The 19,934-nt window shown below is 47.5% G+C and overlaps 2 non-coding genes and 4 pseudogenes across 2 annotated transcripts; all 6 read left to right on the top strand.

The window, feature by feature from the left end:
• Nucleotides 1-3,633: 3,633 nt before the first annotated feature.
• Nucleotides 3,634-3,843, top strand: LOC137010298 (U2 spliceosomal RNA; annotated as a pseudogene).
• Nucleotides 3,844-5,939: 2,096 nt separating this feature from the next.
• Nucleotides 5,940-6,103, top strand: LOC137009962 (U1 spliceosomal RNA). The gene has a single exon (XR_010893047.1). It is a non-coding gene; the product is annotated as a U1 spliceosomal RNA (small nuclear RNA).
• An 864-nt stretch (nt 6,104-6,967) lies between these two features.
• On the top strand, nt 6,968-7,120 carry LOC137010317 (U2 spliceosomal RNA; annotated as a pseudogene).
• Nucleotides 7,121-12,091: 4,971 nt separating this feature from the next.
• LOC137010301 (U2 spliceosomal RNA) lies at nt 12,092-12,306 on the top strand (annotated as a pseudogene).
• A 2,095-nt stretch (nt 12,307-14,401) lies between these two features.
• LOC137009961 (U1 spliceosomal RNA) lies at nt 14,402-14,565 on the top strand. Its single transcript, XR_010893046.1, has one exon. It is a non-coding gene; the product is annotated as a U1 spliceosomal RNA (small nuclear RNA).
• An 861-nt stretch (nt 14,566-15,426) lies between these two features.
• On the top strand, nt 15,427-15,579 carry LOC137010316 (U2 spliceosomal RNA; annotated as a pseudogene).
• Nucleotides 15,580-19,934: the final 4,355 nt, after the last annotated feature.

Genomic DNA, 19,934 nt, shown 5'->3' with positions numbered 1-19,934 from the left:
GGGTTGAGGTACTCACAAGGAAGGGAAAGGGGAGGGGAAAGGGGATATCAGGAAGGAAGGGGAGTATTTAAGGTTTTGTTCAGGAAAATTTTGGTTTTGTGTTATATTAATTTGCAATTATTAAAATGGGTTGTGTAAGAGTGGCTACTCTGAATGTAAGAGGGATAAAAATGCTTCAGCGAAGGACTGCAGTCTTTATTTCTTTAAAAAGGTTACCCTTTGATGTTTTATTTTTGCAAGAGTGCCACTTACAAGGGTACAGTGATGTACAATTATTTTCTGCGGGGTGGGGGCTGGGGCCTTCAGTCTGGGGAGTGGGAAATGTGAGGGCGGATGGGGTGGGGATTTTGTTTTACTCTGGGGAGTTTGTGATTGAATCCACTAATGTGATTAGGCCGGGGAGGGTGATAGTGGCGGATGTCAGATGGAGGGGCTGGCTTTTCGGTTTGTGAATGTTTATGCACCGAGTAAGTTAGGAGAAAGGGAGGGTTTTCTAGATGACCTAGCTCCGGTCCTCTTTACCAACCGATTGGTGGTTTTAGGGGGGGATTTCAATGTGTCACTAGACAATGCTTCTGGAAAGGACTTAGCGCAGCTGGTGACCAATTTTTCTCTTCGGGATTCATTTAGGTTAGTGGGTGGTTTAGAACCAACCTATACATGGAGAAATAATAGGCAGGAGGCATCACGGCTGGATTATGTTTTTGTTCCAGACCATATGAAGGTCAGGAATTACACCCAGCAGCCTATGTGGTGCACAGATCACTGTTTGGTAGGGGTTGGGGTAGAGGTAGGGGGTTTGAAGAGAGGGAGGGGAGTCTGGAGATTCAATACCTCCTATTTAAAAGATAGAACTTTTTATGAAGTACTTCAAAGGTTGATAGCCGGTTGGAAAAACCTGAGGGGTCTGTTTGATTCACAAGCAGCTTGGTGGGAGGGAGTGAAGGAGAGAGTCTCTCTCTTTTGCCGCTGCTGGGGAATTGCAAAAGCGGAGCGCAAACGTGCTCAGGTCCGCAAATGGTCAGAGGAGTTGCAAACCTTGTGGTCTGAGGGAGCATTGAGTACTGCTGAGGGGTGGAACAGAGCCAGTTTTCTACAGGGAGTTATAAAAGACTTTTACTGGGGGAGGCTAAAACCTTCCTGTTGTGGTCAAGAACCCAGAAACGTCTGTTGGACGAGAAACCAACTAGTTATTTCTTTTCCACAGTACGGAGACAGCAGCAGCGCAGCTGTATTGAGGGCCTACAAGGAAGGGAGGGAGTAGAATACTCTGTAGAGGGAATGTTGCAGATAGCTGCTGGTTTCTACAGGGGGCTTTTTAGCAGTAGGGGTTCTTTAAATCCAGCTTCTAGGGGTTTTTTGGAGGGGTTGATAGATGTTTTGGGCGATGAGGAGAGTGTTGCGTTGGAGAAATTTTTAACTCTTCAGGAGGTAGAGTCAGCTTTGTACTCATTCAAAAAGGGTACGGCTCCTGGTAATGATGGCCTTCCAGTAGAGTTTTATAGGGCCTTTTGGCCTTTGATTGGGGCAGAGCTGGTCGAGGTATATCAGGAGAGCCTGAATAAGGGAGAACTGCCGGCTACTATGAGAACAGGTCTTGTGACTCTCCTCTATAAAAAAGGGAAGAAGGAGGACCTAGCAAATTGGAGACCAATAACCCTACTCACAACGGATTATAAAGTGTTAGCAAAGGTCATAACTGAAAGGCTTAAAAGAGTGGTGGGTACAGTGGTTCAGCCGGATCAGACTTGTGGGGTGCCAGGCAGGTCAGGTAGCTTGAACCTAGTCTTGGTGAGGGACATCATTAGCTGGGCTGAACAGCGGCAGCTACCTTTAGCTATCTTAAGTTTGGACCAGGAGAAGGCATTTGATAGGGTAAATCATGCCTTTCTAATGTCAGTCCTGGAGCGTTTGAGATTTGGTCCAGTTTTCAGGGCCTGGGTAAGATTACTATACACCCGAGCGATGAGTAGAATTGGGGTGAATGGATTTTACTCTGAGTTAGTCGAGCAGCAGGGAGGGGTAAGGCAGGGATGTCCCTTGTCCCCCCTGCTCTACATTCTGTCACTGGAGCCCCTTGTGGCGGCACTACGAGCGGCCCCGTCCTTGATGGGAGTGCATTTGCCTGGTGGTAAGGGGATAAGTGCAAAGGTGGCAGCATATGCTGACGATATGACACTTTTCCTGACTTCCGAGCTGGATTTTGTGGTTGCTGACAGGATCCTAAAGGGTTTTTGTGAGGTCTCAGGGGCTCGGGTAAATGTGAGTAAATCTTCTGCAATGTTTGTAGGACAGTGGGCAGGGAGAACAATTGTGCCAGGTGGATACAGCCTGTGTCCTGATGGGATGAAGATTCTGGGTATTCAATTTTTCAGGAAAAATTGTGCACAAGAGAATTGGAGGGCTAGGCTTAAGGTGGTACAGGCAAAGGTAGCTAGGTGGAATGCAAGGGGGCTGTCACTCTGGGGTAGGTTGGAGGTGGTGAAGGCTGATCTCCTCCCTAGTCTGAACCACCTGGCTTATATATTCCCAATTCCTTTTTGGTATGGTAGGAAACTGGAGAGGTTGGTTTTCTCCTTCCTCTGGAGGAATGGTACAGAGTTGGTAGCCAGAACCCAGATGTACCGTCACTTAAAAGAGGGGGGAAGAGGTGTGCCTTGCATACCTTTAAAAATGGAGGCCCTTTTTTCCTCCTTTGCAGCAGGTTTGGTAGCCCAGACTTTAGTGCATAAGGCAGGGTTCCTTGCCAGGTTTTGGTTGGGGTTTCCTTTGAGGTCCATGATTCCATGGAAGGGAACGATGCCTTGGTCAATGGATAGGCCAGAACAATACCAGAAAGTGGTGAATCTTGTGGTGCAAAAATCCTGGTGTTTAGAGCAGTCAGTGATTTTGGACCATAGAAAACTGTACTGCAGACTAAGGGATGAGTTGGTTGGAGGGGCAGAGAGGGTTTCTCTGCATGATGGGGTGGATTGGTCGATCTTGCAGCCCTCATATTTGGTGGGGGTCTGCAAGGATCTGAACTGGTTGACAGTTTTAGGTCGGCTGCCGGTGAGAGAGCGTCTGTACAGACATGGGCAGGGAAGGTCACCTTTGTGTCCAGTGGGCTGTGGACAGGAGGAAACAATTGAGCACAGTTTGTGGTCTTGTCCAGGAGCAGCATCTCTCTGGCGTTCTGTAAAGTTGTGGTGGAAAGATTGGAGGGGGCCTTCTATTACGAGAGAGCTAGTAGTGAAGGGGGAGGGTTTAAAGGATTTGGAAAAAGACCGCAGGAGAGTGGTGTGGGTGGTAATTTCAGAAGCTAAATATATTTTGTGGGAGTGGAGAACAACGTGCTTGAAAAAGCAGTTGCCTCGTATGTTTCCAGAAAGGTTATTTTGTCGTTTACTTGGAAAAATAGTAACCGAGGTAAAAATGTTTAAAGAGTGTTATGGGGAGGAGGAAACCAGGAGGGTATGGGGAGGGTTACCAAGAGTGGGTGTTGGGTAAAAGGAAAAGGATTTCATATTATATTGCCTTTTTGGGTGTTTATTGTTTTGTTCTGTTTTTTTTTTCCATTCTTTTGGTGTATGACCATGATAGCTTATCAGTGTGTATAGAGAGGTGATACAAAGAAATGTAATTTTTGTTGTAATGTTTTCCAGACTGTTGTAATGAATGGAATAAAAAAAAAAAAAAAAAAAAAAAAAATCTGTTCTTATCAGTTTAATATCTGATACGTCTCCTATCTGGGGACTACATATTAAATGGATTTTTGGCTCATGGAGCCGGAACCGGGGCTTGCTCCGTCCACTCCACGCATCGACCTGGTATTGCAGTGTCTCCAGGAACGGTGTGCTTCCCCTTTTGGGGGACTGCAAATCGTTGTGGTTAATAGCAGAGGGAATGTCGCTGGAGCTTCACAAGGAGTCTCTATGTACCTGCGGTGGGGTGGCTGGCAGGGTGGCACCGTCTCGCACCCTTATGAAACGGTCGCCGTTGTTCCAAAGCAGCGGTTCCCAAACCAGCACTGCACGTCTTGAATGTCACTCTTGTCTGATGCGCCCGTCTGAGGTCTTGGAGTCTTTACCAACGAGCTGATGAGTTGGATCGGGTGTGTTTGATCAGGGAGACATCTAATCAAACACGCCTGACTGATGGGAACCACTGGTCTAAAGGACCGCAGCTCGTGTACAGGTGCTGGTCATATAATTAGAATGTCATCAAAAAGTTGATTTATTTCACTAATTCCTTTCAAAAAGTGAAACTTGTATATATCATATTCATTCATTACACACAGACTGAGAGGTTTCACATGTTTATTTCTTTTCATTTTGATGAGTATAGCTGACAACTATGGAAAATCCCAAAGTCACTATCTCAGAAAATTAGAATATTGTGAAAAGGTTCAATATTGAAGACACCTGGTGCCACACACTCTTATCAGCTAATTAACTCAAAACACCTGCAAAGGCCTTTAAATGGTCTCTCAGTCTAGTTCTGTAGGCTACACAGTCATGGGGAAGACTGCTGACTTGACAGTTGTCCAAAAGACGACCACTGACACCTTGCACAAGGAGGCCAAGACACAAAAGGTCATTGCAAAAGAGGCTGGCTGTTCGCAGAGCTCTGTGTCCAAGCACATTAATAGAGAGGCGAAGGGAAGGAAAAGATGTGGTAGAAAAAAAAGTGTACTAGCAATAGGGATAACCGCACCCTGGAGAGGACTGTGAAACAGAACCCATTCAAAAATGTGGGGGAGATTCACAAAGAGTGGACTGCAGCTGGAGTCAGTGCTTCAAGAACCCCTACGCACAGACGTATGCAAGACATGGTTTTCAGCTGTCTCGTTCCTTGTGTCAAGCCACTCTTGAACAACAGACAGCGTCAGAGGCGCCTCGACAAAAAGGACTGGACTGCTGCTGAGTGGTCCAAAGTTACGTTCTCTGATGAAAGTCAATTTGGCATTTCCTTTGGAAATCGGGGTCCCAGAGTCTTGAGGAAGAGAGGAGAGGCACACAATCCACGTCGCTTGAGGGCCAGCCTAAAGTTTCCACAGTCAGTGATGGTTTGGGGTGCCATGTCATCTGCTGGTGTTGGCCCACTGTGTTTTCTGAGGTCCAAGGTCAACGCAGCCGTATACCAGGAAGTTTTAGAGCACTTCATGCTTCCTGCTGCTGACCAACTTTATGGAGATGCAGATTTCATTTCCCAACAGGACTTGGCACCTGCACACAGTGCCAAAGCTACCAGTACCCGGTTTAAGGACCATGGTATCCCTGTTCTTAATTGGCCAGCAAACTCGCCTGACCTTAACCCCATAGAAAATCTACGGGGTATTGTGAAGAGGAAGATGCCATATGCCAGACCCAACAATTAAGAAGAGCTGAAGGCCACTATCAGAGCAACCTGGGCTCTCATAACACCTGAGCAGTGCCACAGACCGATCGACTCCATGCCACGCCGCATTGCTGCAGTAATTCAGGCAAAAGGAGCCCCAACTAAGTATTGAGTGCTGCACACGCTCATACTTTTCATGTTTATAGTTTTCAGTTGGCCAAGATTTCTAAAAATCCTTTCTTTGTATTGGTCTTAAGTAATATTCTAAATTTGCTGAGATACCGGATTTGGGATTTTCCTTAGTTGTCAGTTATAATCATCAAAATTAAAAGAAATAAACATTTGAAATATATCAGTCTGTGTGCAATGTACATAATATACAAGTTTGACTTTTTGAAAGGAATTAGTGAAAGAAATCAACTTTTTGATGACATTCTAATCATACGACCAGCACCTGTAGGTGCTTGGCAGTTTGCCGGCTTGAAGGCATGGTCACGGAAATCGCAGTCAAGTAATGGAAGGGACACGCCCTTCCTTTGCTTGGGGTGGGGGAGGGGGTCACCGTTGATGAGGACGGCAAAGAGGGATAGGGTAGCCTCTGACTGGAGGCCTGGGGACTCATACTTACCTGGCAGGGGAGACACCATGATCAGGAAGGTGGTTCACCCAGGGCGAGGCTCGGCCATTGCACTCCGGTTGTGCTGACCCCTGCGAATTCCCCAAATGTGGGAATCTCGACTGCATAATTTATGGTAGTGGGGGACTGCGTTCGCGCTCTCCCCTGGACATACTGGTTGAAAGAAGATTAGGTGGTGCCGAGAGAACCTGTGGTTTCTAACAGTCGTAGCGTTGTCTGTGGCTCCGTGTGTGTTTGCACGCCCCTTTTATGGAATCGGGTGTTGCGTGCGCTCGCCTGGTTTCGCAAAGTTCTGAGTTTTCCTTCAGGGACGACAGGCTTTTGGGGGCACTCGACCATGGCCGTTTTCTAAATGACCCCGTGGTCGCTATTGTCACGACCGGCTCAAAGCCGTGACAAATGAAACGGAGGACATAGGCAGCTTGGTAGGTTGCAACGAAAAGAGATTTATCAGCATAAATAAGAAAATATATGAAACAAGAAATCAACAAAACCAAACACAATTTCTGTCAGACACATCAATAACCAAACATCAGACAGAACCACATTTAAATGAATAAGGAACTCAAAATAAACAAAGACCAAAATCAAAACCAAAGCACCCAGGAGCAAGCAACACACCACGCCAAACAAAGCCCAAGCTTTATAGAGGGAAGCACGGGTGTACATGGTTCACTTGATGAGTCTCCCAGCCACACCCACTGGCCGGCCGTAGCAGGAAGAACGAGGGACTCGTCACACTATCCAAATGTTAAAGTTGAGCTTTTTTTTTCCCCCCCCCTCCTGATCAAGAACGACCTAGGGAGTCCAGAGAATTGTACTGCGGTGCTTTTGTGGAGGTCGATGGAAAAACCTAGGACCAGTTCGCGAAAGCAGGTTGTTTCAAATCATCTCCACTATTTAACAAACGATCTGATCGACAGCAGTGGTCCTAGAGGCAAAGTACGAAACCCACCGCGGCCCAGATGGGCGTCGCCTTTGCCGGCTCTGCCCCCACTGCTTGGCAACGGCATCGCTTCTCGGCCTTTTGGCTAAGATCAAGTGTAGTATCTGTTCTTATCAGATGGACACTTCAAGAGAAGAGACTCCGTTGCCGACCATGATGGTGCGGCTGAAAAATACTGTCAGATTTCAAATGAAGAAGGATGCTGAGATGGAGATTAAGAGGAGGTTTGGACGGGAGTTTGTTGTTGCTGAGGTGCTAAGAGGAGTTTTTGGAATTCCTGCATCCCTGATCTTTTGTCTTCAAGATTTCTCTTCTTCTGGGTTCATGGACTTGACCTTTTTTCAACTGAGAGATTGTGTTGCTTTCTTTGAGGAGTGGGAAAGGAAAAAAGATCACCGTTTGCTGAAGGACCTGCATCTTCATCCAGCCTTTGCACAGGATTATTTACCATTGGTGATCCACCTTTACAACCCCTTTGTGGAGGATGGAGATGTTCTAACTTTTTTGGCAAGGTACTGTGAGGCTGTGAAAGGGGGGGAACGACTGAAAGACCAGTATGGCATCTGGAATGGTAAGAGGAGATACTTAGTCAAGCTAAGGGCTGATCCAGCATCACCTGGGGGTCTTATCCACCCCCCGGGGTCCTTCTTCATCGGGTCCAACCGAGGCTTCCTCCATTATCCGGGGCAGCCGCTGTATTGCAGAAGATGTGGGGCTCGAGGTCACGTTAAGACTGACTGTACTGGTCAACGTTGTCGCTTTTGCGAGTCAACAGACCATATTACCTCAGCTTGTCCCGAACCCAAAAGATGCAGCTTATGCGGTGGGGTGGACCATCTGTTCCGTGCATGCCCAACCAGAAAGAAATCCTTTGCCAGCCTCTTTAGAGAAGGTCATGACCTGCAGGCAGATCTTGAATCTTTGCTTACAAGCTTACCTGCAGAGATGGAAAGCCAGGAAGCAGGACCTTCGAGTGCAGATCAGGGGGCAAGAGAAACAAAAGGCCGTAGGGGTGAAGTACCGGGCAATTCCCGGGAGGAAGTGAGAGATGAGGAGAGCGTGCGACAACTGGCGCCATCCCAGGAATGGTCGGAGATAGATGTGACAGAGGTGTTATCTGGGATCTTCGAGTCTCAGAGAGATCTGACAACGAGGCCCATGGACTTAAGGGAAAGGAAGTCTCCTTCATTAGGAGGAGAGAATCGGCCTCAGCAGGACGATGAATCAAGTGAACCGATGGAGGTAGCACAAGGACAACGTCGACGGCGGCTCACTGAGGACACCGAGAGCCAGGAAAGGGGGCGCAAGTGCAGTAGGGTAGGACTTTTAAGCTCATCTCTTTTGCAGGAGCTAGCTCCTGTTCAGGACTGGGAGAAAGCGGTCCAAGAAGAGGAGAACCCTGGGAGGGTGGAAGTGGAGGCTGAAAGGGAAAATGGATGTGGAGCAAAAGAGGGGAGAACTGGTGAAAAGGACCAGGTGGACTTGGGAAAACCCGGGAGGGGAGGTTTAGAAGAGATGGAGGATGAGGGGCAGGATGACAAACAAGTGGGGGAATGGGTTGAGGTACTCACAAGGAAGGGAAAGGGGAGGGGAAAGGGGATATCAGGAAGGAAGGGGAGTATTTAAGGTTTTGTTCAGGAAAATTTTGGTTTTGTGTTATATTAATTTGCAATTATTAAAATGGGTTGTGTAAGAGTGGCTACTCTGAATGTAAGAGGGATAAAAATGCTTCAGCGAAGGACTGCAGTCTTTATTTCTTTAAAAAGGTTACCCTTTGATGTTTTATTTTTGCAAGAGTGCCACTTACAAGGGTACAGTGATGTACAATTATTTTCTGCGGGGTGGGGGCTGGGGCCTTCAGTCTGGGGAGTGGGAAATGTGAGGGCGGATGGGGTGGGGATTTTGTTTTACTCTGGGGAGTTTGTGATTGAATCCACTAATGTGATTAGGCCGGGGAGGGTGATAGTGGCGGATGTCAGATGGAGGGGGGTGGCTTTTCGGTTTGTGAATGTTTATGCACCGAGTAAGTTAGGAGAAAGGGAGGGTTTTCTAGATGACCTAGCTCCGGTCCTCTTTACCAACCGATTGGTGGTTTTAGGGGGGGATTTCAATGTGTCACTAGACAATGCTTCTGGAAAGGACTTAGCGCAGCTGGTGACCAATTTTTCTCTTCGGGATTCATTTAGGTTAGTGGGTGGTTTAGAACCAACCTATACATGGAGAAATAATAGGCAGGAGGCATCACGGCTGGATTATGTTTTTGTTCCAGACCATATGAAGGTCAGGAATTACACCCAGCAGCCTATGTGGTGCACAGATCACTGTTTGGTAGGGGTTGGGGTAGAGGTAGGGGGTTTGAAGAGAGGGAGGGAGTCTGGAGATTCAATACCTCCTATTTAAAAGATAGAACTTTTTATGAAGTACTTCAAAGGTTGATAGCCGGTTGGAAAAACCTGAGGGGTCTGTTTGATTCACAAGCAGCTTGGTGGGAGGGAGTGAAGGAGAGAGTCTCTCTCTTTTGCCGCTGCTGGGGAATTGCAAAAGCGGAGCGCAAACGTGCTCAGGTCCGCAAATGGTCAGAGGAGTTGCAAACCTTGTGGTCTGAGGGAGCATTGAGTACTGCTGAGGGGTGGAACAGAGCCAGTTTTCTACAGGGAGTTATAAAAGACTTTTACTGGGGGAGGCTAAAACCTTCCTGTTGTGGTCAAGAACCCAGAAACGTCTGTTGGACGAGAAACCAACTAGTTATTTCTTTTCCACAGTACGGAGACAGCAGCAGCGCAGCTGTATTGAGGGCCTACAAGGAAGGGAGGGAGTAGAATACTCTGTAGAGGGAATGTTGCAGATAGCTGCTGGTTTCTACAGGGGGCTTTTTAGCAGTAGGGGTTCTTTAAATCCAGCTTCTAGGGGTTTTTTGGAGGGGTTGATAGATGTTTTGGGCGATGAGGAGAGTGTTGCGTTGGAGAAATTTTTAACTCTTCAGGAGGTAGAGTCAGCTTTGTACTCATTCAAAAAGGGTACGGCTCCTGGTAATGATGGCCTTCCAGTAGAGTTTTATAGGGCCTTTTGGCCTTTGATTGGGGCAGAGCTGGTCGAGGTATATCAGGAGAGCCTGAATAAGGGAGAACTGCCGGCTACTATGAGAACAGGTCTTGTGACTCTCCTCTATAAAAAAGGGAAGAAGGAGGACCTAGCAAATTGGAGACCAATAACCCTACTCACAACGGATTATAAAGTGTTAGCAAAGGTCATAACTGAAAGGCTTAAAAGAGTGGTGGGTACAGTGGTTCAGCCGGATCAGACTTGTGGGGTGCCAGGCAGGTCAGGTAGCTTGAACCTAGTCTTGGTGAGGGACATCATTAGCTGGGCTGAACAGCGGCAGCTACCTTTAGCTATCTTAAGTTTGGACCAGGAGAAGGCATTTGATAGGGTAAATCATGCCTTTCTAATGTCAGTCCTGGAGCGTTTGAGATTTGGTCCAGTTTTCAGGGCCTGGGTAAGATTACTATACACCCGAGCGATGAGTAGAATTGGGGTGAATGGATTTTACTCTGAGTTAGTCGAGCAGCAGGGAGGGGTAAGGCAGGGATGTCCCTTGTCCCCCCTGCTCTACATTCTGTCACTGGAGCCCCTTGTGGCGGCACTACGAGCGGCCCCGTCCTTGATGGGAGTGCATTTGCCTGGTGGTAAGGGGATAAGTGCAAAGGTGGCAGCATATGCTGACGATATGACACTTTTCCTGACTTCCGAGCTGGATTTTGTGGTTGCTGACAGGATCCTAAAGGGTTTTTGTGAGGTCTCAGGGGCTCGGGTAAATGTGAGTAAATCTTCTGCAATGTTTGTAGGACAGTGGGCAGGGAGAACAATTGTGCCAGGTGGATACAGCCTGTGTCCTGATGGGATGAAGATTCTGGGTATTCAATTTTTCAGGAAAAATTGTGCACAAGAGAATTGGAGGGCTAGGCTTAAGGTGGTACAGGCAAAGGTAGCTAGGTGGAATGCAAGGGGGCTGTCACTCTGGGGTAGGTTGGAGGTGGTGAAGGCTGATCTCCTCCCTAGTCTGAACCACCTGGCTTATATATTCCCAATTCCTTTTTGGTATGGTAGGAAACTGGAGAGGTTGGTTTTCTCCTTCCTCTGGAGGAATGGTACAGAGTTGGTAGCCAGAACCCAGATGTACCGTCACTTAAAAGAGGGGGGAAGAGGTGTGCCTTGCATACCTTTAAAAATGGAGGCCCTTTTTTCCTCCTTTGCAGCAGGTTTGGTAGCCCAGACTTTAGTGCATAAGGCAGGGTTCCTTGCCAGGTTTTGGTTGGGGTTTCCTTTGAGGTCCATGATTCCATGGAAGGGAACGATGCCTTGGTCAATGGATAGGCCAGAACAATACCAGAAAGTGGTGAATCTTGTGGTGCAAAAATCCTGGTGTTTAGAGCAGTCAGTGATTTTGGACCATAGAAAACTGTACTGCAGACTAAGGGATGAGTTGGTTGGAGGGGCAGAGAGGGTTTCTCTGCATGATGGGGTGGATTGGTCGATCTTGCAGCCCTCATATTTGGTGGGGGTCTGCAAGGATCTGAACTGGTTGACAGTTTTAGGTCGGCTGCCGGTGAGAGAGCGTCTGTACAGACATGGGCAGGGAAGGTCACCTTTGTGTCCAGTGGGCTGTGGACAGGAGGAAACAATTGAGCACAGTTTGTGGTCTTGTCCAGGAGCAGCATCTCTCTGGCGTTCTGTAAAGTTGTGGTGGAAAGATTGGAGGGGGCCTTCTATTACGAGAGAGCTAGTAGTGAAGGGGGAGGGTTTAAAGGATTTGGAAAAAGACCGCAGGAGAGTGGTGTGGGTGGTAATTTCAGAAGCTAAATATATTTTGTGGGAGTGGAGAACAACGTGCTTGAAAAAGCAGTTGCCTCGTATGTTTCCAGAAAGGTTATTTTGTCGTTTACTTGGAAAAATAGTAACCGAGGTAAAAATGTTTAAAGAGTGTTATGGGGAGGAGGAAACCAGGAGGGTATGGGGAGGGTTACCAAGAGTGGGTGTTGGGTAAAAGGAAAAGGATTTCATATTATATTGCCTTTTTGGGTGTTTATTGTTTTGTTCTGTTTTTTTTTTTCCATTCTTTTGGTGTATGACCATGATAGCTTATCAGTGTGTATAGAGAGGTGATACAAAGAAATGTAATTTTTGTTGTAATGTTTTCCAGACTGTTGTAATGAATGGAATAAAAAAAAAAAAAAAAAAAAAAAAAAAAAAATCTGTTCTTATCAGTTTAATATCTGATACGTCTCCTATCTGGGGACTACATATTAAATGGATTTTTGGCTCATGGAGCCGGAACCGGGGCTTGCTCCGTCCACTCCACGCATCGACCTGGTATTGCAGTGTCTCCAGGAACGGTGTGCTTCCCCTTTTGGGGGACTGCAAATCGTTGTGGTTAATAGCAGAGGGAATGTCGCTGGAGCTTCACAAGGAGTCTCTATGTACCTGCGGTGGGGTGGCTGGCAGGGTGGCACCGTCTCGCACCCTTATGAAACGGTCGCCGTTGTTCCAAAGCAGCGGTTCCCAAACCAGCACTGCACGTCTTGAATGTCACTCTTGTCTGATGCGCCCGTCTGAGGTCTTGGAGTCTTTACCAACGAGCTGATGAGTTGGATCGGGTGTGTTTGATCAGGGAGACATCTAATCAAACACGCCTGACTGATGGGAACCACTGGTCTAAAGGACCGCAGCTCGTGTACAGGTGCTGGTCATATAATTAGAATGTCATCAAAAAGTTGATTTATTTCACTAATTCCTTTCAAAAAGTGAAACTTGTATATATCATATTCATTCATTACACACAGACTGAGAGGTTTCACATGTTTATTTCTTTTCATTTTGATGAGTATAGCTGACAACTATGGAAAATCCCAAAGTCACTATCTCAGAAAATTAGAATATTGTGAAAAGGTTCAATATTGAAGACACCTGGTGCCACACACTCTTATCAGCTAATTAACTCAAAACACCTGCAAAGGCCTTTAAATGGTCTCTCAGTCTAGTTCTGTAGGCTACACAGTCATGGGGAAGACTGCTGACTTGACAGTTGTCCAAAAGACGACCACTGACACCTTGCACAAGGAGGCCAAGACACAAAAGGTCATTGCAAAAGAGGCTGGCTGTTCGCAGAGCTCTGTGTCCAAGCACATTAATAGAGAGGCGAAGGGAAGGAAAAGATGTGGTAGAAAAAAAAGTGTACTAGCAATAGGGATAACCGCACCCTGGAGAGGACTGTGAAACAGAACCCATTCAAAAATGTGGGGGAGATTCACAAAGAGTGGACTGCAGCTGGAGTCAGTGCTTCAAGAACCCCTACGCACAGACGTATGCAAGACATGGTTTTCAGCTGTCTCGTTCCTTGTGTCAAGCCACTCTTGAACAACAGACAGCGTCAGAGGCGCCTCGACAAAAGGACTGGACTGCTGCTGAGTGGTCCAAAGTTACGTTCTCTGATGAAAGTCAATTTGGCATTTCCTTTGGAAATCGGGGTCCCAGAGTCTGGAGGAAGAGAGGAGAGGCACACAATCCACGTCGCTTGAGGGCCAGCCTAAAGTTTCCACAGTCAGTGATGGTTTGGGGTGCCATGTCATCTGCTGGTGTTGGCCCACTGTGTTTTCTGAGGTCCAAGGTCAACGCAGCCGTATACCAGGAAGTTTTAGAGCACTTCATGCTTCCTGCTGCTGACCAACTTTATGGAGATGCAGATTTCATTTCCCAACAGGACTTGGCACCTGCACACAGTGCCAAAGCTACCAGTACCCGGTTTAAGGACCATGGTATCCCTGTTCTTAATTGGCCAGCAAACTCGCCTGACCTTAACCCCATAGAAAATCTACGGGGTATTGTGAAGAGGAAGATGCCATATGCCAGACCCAACAATTAAGAAGAGCTGAAGGCCACTATCAGAGCAACCTGGGCTCTCATAACACCTGAGCAGTGCCACAGACCGATCGACTCCATGCCACGCCGCATTGCTGCAGTAATTCAGGCAAAAGGAGCCCCAACTAAGTATTGAGTGCTGCACACGCTCATACTTTTCATGTTTATAGTTTTCAGTTGGCCAAGATTTCTAAAAATCCTTTCTTTGTATTGGTCTTAAGTAATATTCTAAATTTGCTGAGATACCGGATTTGGGATTTTCCTTAGTTGTCAGTTATAATCATCAAAATTAAAAGAAATAAACATTTGAAATATATCAGTCTGTGTGCAATGTACATAATATACAAGTTTGACTTTTTGAAAGGAATTAGTGAAAGAAATCAACTTTTTGATGACATTCTAATCATACGACCAGCACCTGTAGGTGCTTGGCAGTTTGCCGGCTTGAAGGCATGGTCACGGAAATCGCAGTCAAGTAATGGAAGGGACACGCCCTTCCTTTGCTTGGGGTGGGGGAGGGGGTCACCGTTGATGAGGACGGCAAAGAGGGATAGGGTAGCCTCTGACTGGAGGCCTGGGGACTCATACTTACCTGGCAGGGGAGACACCATGATCAGGAAGGTGGTTCACCCAGGGCGAGGCTCGGCCATTGCACTCCGGTTGTGCTGACCCCTGCGAATTCCCCAAATGTGGGAATCTCGACTGCATAATTTATGGTAGTGGGGGACTGCGTTCGCGCTCTCCCCTGGACATACTGGTTGAAAGAAGATTAGGTGGTGCCGAGAGAACCTGTGGTTTCTAACAGTCGTAGCGTTGTCTGTGGCTCCGTGTGTGTTTGCACGCCCCTTTTATGGAATCGGGTGTTGCGTGCGCTCGCCTGGTTTCGCAAAGTTCTGAGTTTTCCTTCAGGGACGACAGGCTTTTGGGGGCACTCGACCATGGCCGTTTTCTAAATGACCCCGTGGTCGCTATTGTCACGACCGGCTCAAAGCCGTGACAAATGAAACGGAGGACATAGGCAGCTTGGTAGGTTGCAACGAAAAGAGATTTATCAGCATAAATAAGAAAATATATGAAACAAGAAATCAACAAAACCAAACACAATTTCTGTCAGACACATCAATAACCAAACATCAGACAGAACCACATTTAAATGAATAAGGAACTCAAAATAAACAAAGACCAAAATCAAAACCAAAGCACCCAGGAGCAAGCAACACACCACGCCAAACAAAGCCCAAGCTTTATAGAGGGAAGCACGGGTGTACATGGTTCACTTGATGAGTCTCCCAGCCACACCCACTGGCCGGCCGTAGCAGGAAGAACGAGGGACTCGTCACACTATCCAAATGTTAAAGTTGAGCTTTTTTTTTCCCCCCTCCTGATCAAGAACGACCTAGGGAGTCCAGAGAATTGTACTGCGGTGCTTTTGTGGAGGTCGATGGAAAAACCTAGGACCAGTTCGCGAAAGCAGGTTGTTTCAAATCATCTCCACTATTTAACAAACGATCTGATCGACAGCAGTGGTCCTAGAGGCAAAGTACGAAACCCACCGCGGCCCAGATGGGCGTCGCCTTTGCCGGCTCTGCCCCCACTGCTTGGCAACGGCATCGCTTCTCGGCCTTTTGGCTAAGATCAAGTGTAGTATCTGTTCTTATCAGATGGACACTTCAAGAGAAGAGACTCCGTTGCCGACCATGATGGTGCGGCTGAAAAATACTGTCAGATTTCAAATGAAGAAGGATGCTGAGATGGAGATTAAGAGGAGGTTTGGACGGGAGTTTGTTGTTGCTGAGGTGCTAAGAGGAGTTTTTGGAATTCCTGCATCCCTGATCTTTTGTCTTCAAGATTTCTCTTCTTCTGGGTTCATGGACTTGACCTTTTTTCAACTGAGAGATTGTGTTGCTTTCTTTGAGGAGTGGGAAAGGAAAAAAGATCACCGTTTGCTGAAGGACCTGCATCTTCATCCAGCCTTTGCACAGGATTATTTACCATTGGTGATCCACCTTTACAACCCCTTTGTGGAGGATGGAGATGTTCTAACTTTTTTGGCAAGGTACTGTGAGGCTGTGAAAGGGGGAACGACTGAAAGACCAGTATGGCATCTGGAATGGTAAGAGGAGATACTTAGTCAAGCTAAGGGCTGATCCAGCATCACCTGGGGGTCTTATCCACCCCCCGGGGTCCTTCTTCATCGGGTCCAACCGAGGCTTCCTCCATTATCCGGGGCAGCCGCTGTATTGCAGAAGATGTGGGGCTCGAGGTCACGTTAAGACTGACTGTACTGGTCAACGTTGTCGCTTTTGCGAGTCAACAGACCATATTACCTCAGCTTGTCCCGAACCCAAAAGATGCAGCTTATGCGGTGGGGTGGACCATCTGTTCCGTGCATGCCCAACCAGAAAGAAATCCTTTGCCAGCCTCTTTAGAGAAGGTCATGACCTGCAGGCAGATCTTGAATCTTTGCTTACAAGCTTACCTGCAGAGATGGAAAGCCAGGAAGCAGGACCTTCGAGTGCAGATCAGGGGGCAAGAGAAACAAAAGGCCGTAGGGGTGAAGTACCGGGCAATTCCCGGGAGGAAGTGAGAGATGAGGAGAGCGTGCGACAACTGGCGCCATCCCAGGAATGGTCGGAGATAGATGTGACAGAGGTGTTATCTGGGATCTTCGAGTCTCAGAGAGATCTGACAACGAGGCCCATGGACTTAAGGGAAAGGAAGTCTCCTTCATTAGGAGGAGAGAATCGGCCTCAGCAGGACGATGAATCAAGTGAACCGATGGAGGTAGCACAAGGACAACGTCGACGGCGGCTCACTGAGGACACCGAGAGCCAGGAAAGGGGGCGCAAGTGCAGTAGGGTAGGACTTTTAAGCTCATCTCTTTTGCAGGAGCTAGCTCCTGTTCAGGACTGGGAGAAAGCGGTCCAAGAAGAGGAGAACCCTGGGAGGGTGGAAGTGGAGGCTGAAAGGGAAAATGGATGTGGAGCAAAAGAGGGGAGAACTGGTGAAAAGGACCAGGTGGACTTGGGAAAACCCGGGAGGGGAGGTTTAGAAGAGATGGAGGATGAGGGGCAGGATGACAAACAAGTGGGGGAATGGGTTGAGGTACTCACAAGGAAGGGAAAGGGGAGGGGAAAGGGGATATCAGGAAGGAAGGGGAGTATTTAAGGTTTTGTTCAGGAAAATTTTGGTTTTGTGTTATATTAATTTGCAATTATTAAAATGGGTTGTGTAAGAGTGGCTACTCTGAATGTAAGAGGGATAAAAATGCTTCAGCGAAGGACTGCAGTCTTTATTTCTTTAAAAAGGTTACCCTTTGATGTTTTATTTTTGCAAGAGTGCCACTTACAAGGGTACAGTGATGTACAATTATTTTCTGCGGGGTGGGGGCTGGGGCCTTCAGTCTGGGGAGTGGGAAATGTGAGGGCGGATGGGGTGGGGATTTTGTTTTACTCTGGGGAGTTTGTGATTGAATCCACTAATGTGATTAGGCCGGGGAGGGTGATAGTGGCGGATGTCAGATGGAGGGGGGTGGCTTTTCGGTTTGTGAATGTTTATGCACCGAGTAAGTTAGGAGAAAGGGAGGGTTTTCTAGATGACCTAGCTCCGGTCCTCTTTACCAACCGATTGGTGGTTTTAGGGGGATTTCAATGTGTCACTAGACAATGCTTCTGGAAAGGACTTAGCGCAGCTGGTGACCAATTTTTCTCTTCGGGATTCATTTAGGTTAGTGGGTGGTTTAGAACCAACCTATACATGGAGAAATAATAGGCAGGAGGCATCACGGCTGGATTATGTTTTTGTTCCAGACCATATGAAGGTCAGGAATTACACCCAGCAGCCTATGTGGTGCACAGATCACTGTTTGGTAGGGGTTGGGTAGAGGTAGGGGGTTTGAAGAGAGGGAGGGGAGTCTGGAGATTCAATACCTCCTATTTAAAAGATAGAACTTTTTATGAAGTACTTCAAAGGTTGATAGCCGGTTGGAAAAACCTGAGGGGTCTGTTTGATTCACAAGCAGCTTGGTGGGAGGGAGTGAAGGAGAGAGTCTCTCTCTTTTGCCGCTGCTGGGGAATTGCAAAAGCGGAGCGCAAACGTGCTCAGGTCCGCAAATGGTCAGAGGAGTTGCAAACCTTGTGGTCTGAGGGAGCATTGAGTACTGCTGAGGGGTGGAACAGAGCCAGTTTTCTACAGGGAGTTATAAAAGACTTTTACTGGGGGGAGGCTAAAACCTTCCTGTTGTGGTCAAGAACCCAGAAACGTCTGTTGGACGAGAAACCAACTAGTTATTTCTTTTCCACAGTACGGAGACAGCAGCAGCGCAGCTGTATTGAGGGCCTACAAGGAAGGGAGGGAGTAGAATACTCTGTAGAGGGAATGTTGCAGATAGCTGCTGGTTTCTACAGGGGGCTTTTTAGCAGTAGGGGTTCTTTAAATCCAGCTTCTAGGGGTTTTTTGGAGGGGTTGATAGATGTTTTGGGCGATGAGGAGAGTGTTGCGTTGGAGAAATTTTTAACTCTTCAGGAGGTAGAGTCAGCTTTGTACTCATTCAAAAAGGGTACGGCTCCTGGTAATGATGGCCTTCCAGTAGAGTTTTATAGGGCCTTTTGGCCTTTGATTGGGGCAGAGCTGGTCGAGGTATATCAGGAGAGCCTGAATAAGGGAGAACTGCCGGCTACTATGAGAACAGGTCTTGTGACTCTCCTCTATAAAAAAGGGAAGAAGGAGGACCTAGCAAATTGGAGACCAATAACCCTACTCACAACGGATTATAAAGTGTTAGCAAAGGTCATAACTGAAAGGCTTAAAAGAGTGGTGGGTACAGTGGTTCAGCCGGATCAGACTTGTGGGGTGCCAGGCAGGTCAGGTAGCTTGAACCTAGTCTTGGTGAGGGACATCATTAGCTGGGCTGAACAGCGGCAGCTACCTTTAGCTATCTTAAGTTTGGACCAGGAGAAGGCATTTGATAGGGTAAATCATGCCTTTCTAATGTCAGTCCTGGAGCGTTTGAGATTTGGTCCAGTTTTCAGGGCCTGGGTAAGATTACTATACACCCGAGCGATGAGTAGAATTGGGGTGAATGGATTTTACTCTGAGTTAGTCGAGCAGCAGGGAGGGGTAAGGCAGGGATGTCCCTTGTCCCCCCTGCTCTACATTCTGTCACTGGAGCCCCTTGTGGCGGCACTACGAGCGGCCCCGTCCTTGATGGGAGTGCATTTGCCTGGTGGTAAGGGGATAAGTGCAAAGGTGGCAGCATATGCTGACGATATGACACTTTTCCTGACTTCCGAGCTGGATTTTGTGGTTGCTGACAGGATCCTAAAGGGTTTTTGTGAGGTCTCAGGGGCTCGGGTAAATGTGAGTAAATCTTCTGCAATGTTTGTAGGACAGTGGGCAGGGAGAACAATTGTGCCAGGTGGATACAGCCTGTGTCCTGATGGGATGAAGATTCTGGGTATTCAATTTTTCAGGAAAAATTGTGCACAAGAGAATTGGAGGGCTAGGCTTAAGGTGGTACAGGCAAAGGTAGCTAGGTGGAATGCAAGGGGGCTGTCACTCTGGGGTAGGTTGGAGGTGGTGAAGGCTGATCTCCTCCCTAGTCTGAACCACCTGGCTTATATATTCCCAATTCCTTTTTGGTATGGTAGGAAACTGGAGAGGTTGGTTTTCTCCTTCCTCTGGAGGAATGGTACAGAGTTGGTAGCCAGAACCCAGATGTACCGTCACTTAAAAGAGGGGGGAAGAGGTGTGCCTTGCATACCTTTAAAAATGGAGGCCCTTTTTTCCTCCTTTGCAGCAGGTTTGGTAGCCCAGACTTTAGTGCATAAGGCAGGGTTCCTTGCCAGGTTTTGGTTGGGGTTTCCTTTGAGGTCCATGATTCCATGGAAGGGAACGATGCCTTGGTCAATGGATAGGCCAGAACAATACCAGAAAGTGGTGAATCTTGTGGTGCAAAAATCCTGGTGTTTAGAGCAGTCAGTGATTTTGGACCATAGAAAACTGTACTGCAGACTAAGGGATGAGTTGGTTGGAGGGGCAGAGAGGGTTTCTCTGCATGATGGGGTGGATTGGTCGATCTTGCAGCCCTCATATTTGGTGGGGGTCTGCAAGGATCTG

This window comes from Chanodichthys erythropterus, chromosome 20 (genome assembly GCF_024489055.1).
Source record: "Chanodichthys erythropterus isolate Z2021 chromosome 20, ASM2448905v1, whole genome shotgun sequence".
NCBI classification, from domain to species: Eukaryota; Metazoa; Chordata; class Actinopteri; order Cypriniformes; family Xenocyprididae; genus Chanodichthys; species Chanodichthys erythropterus.
Note: the sequence above shows the minus strand (reverse complement) of the source record. Positions and strands in the feature narration are given on the sequence as shown.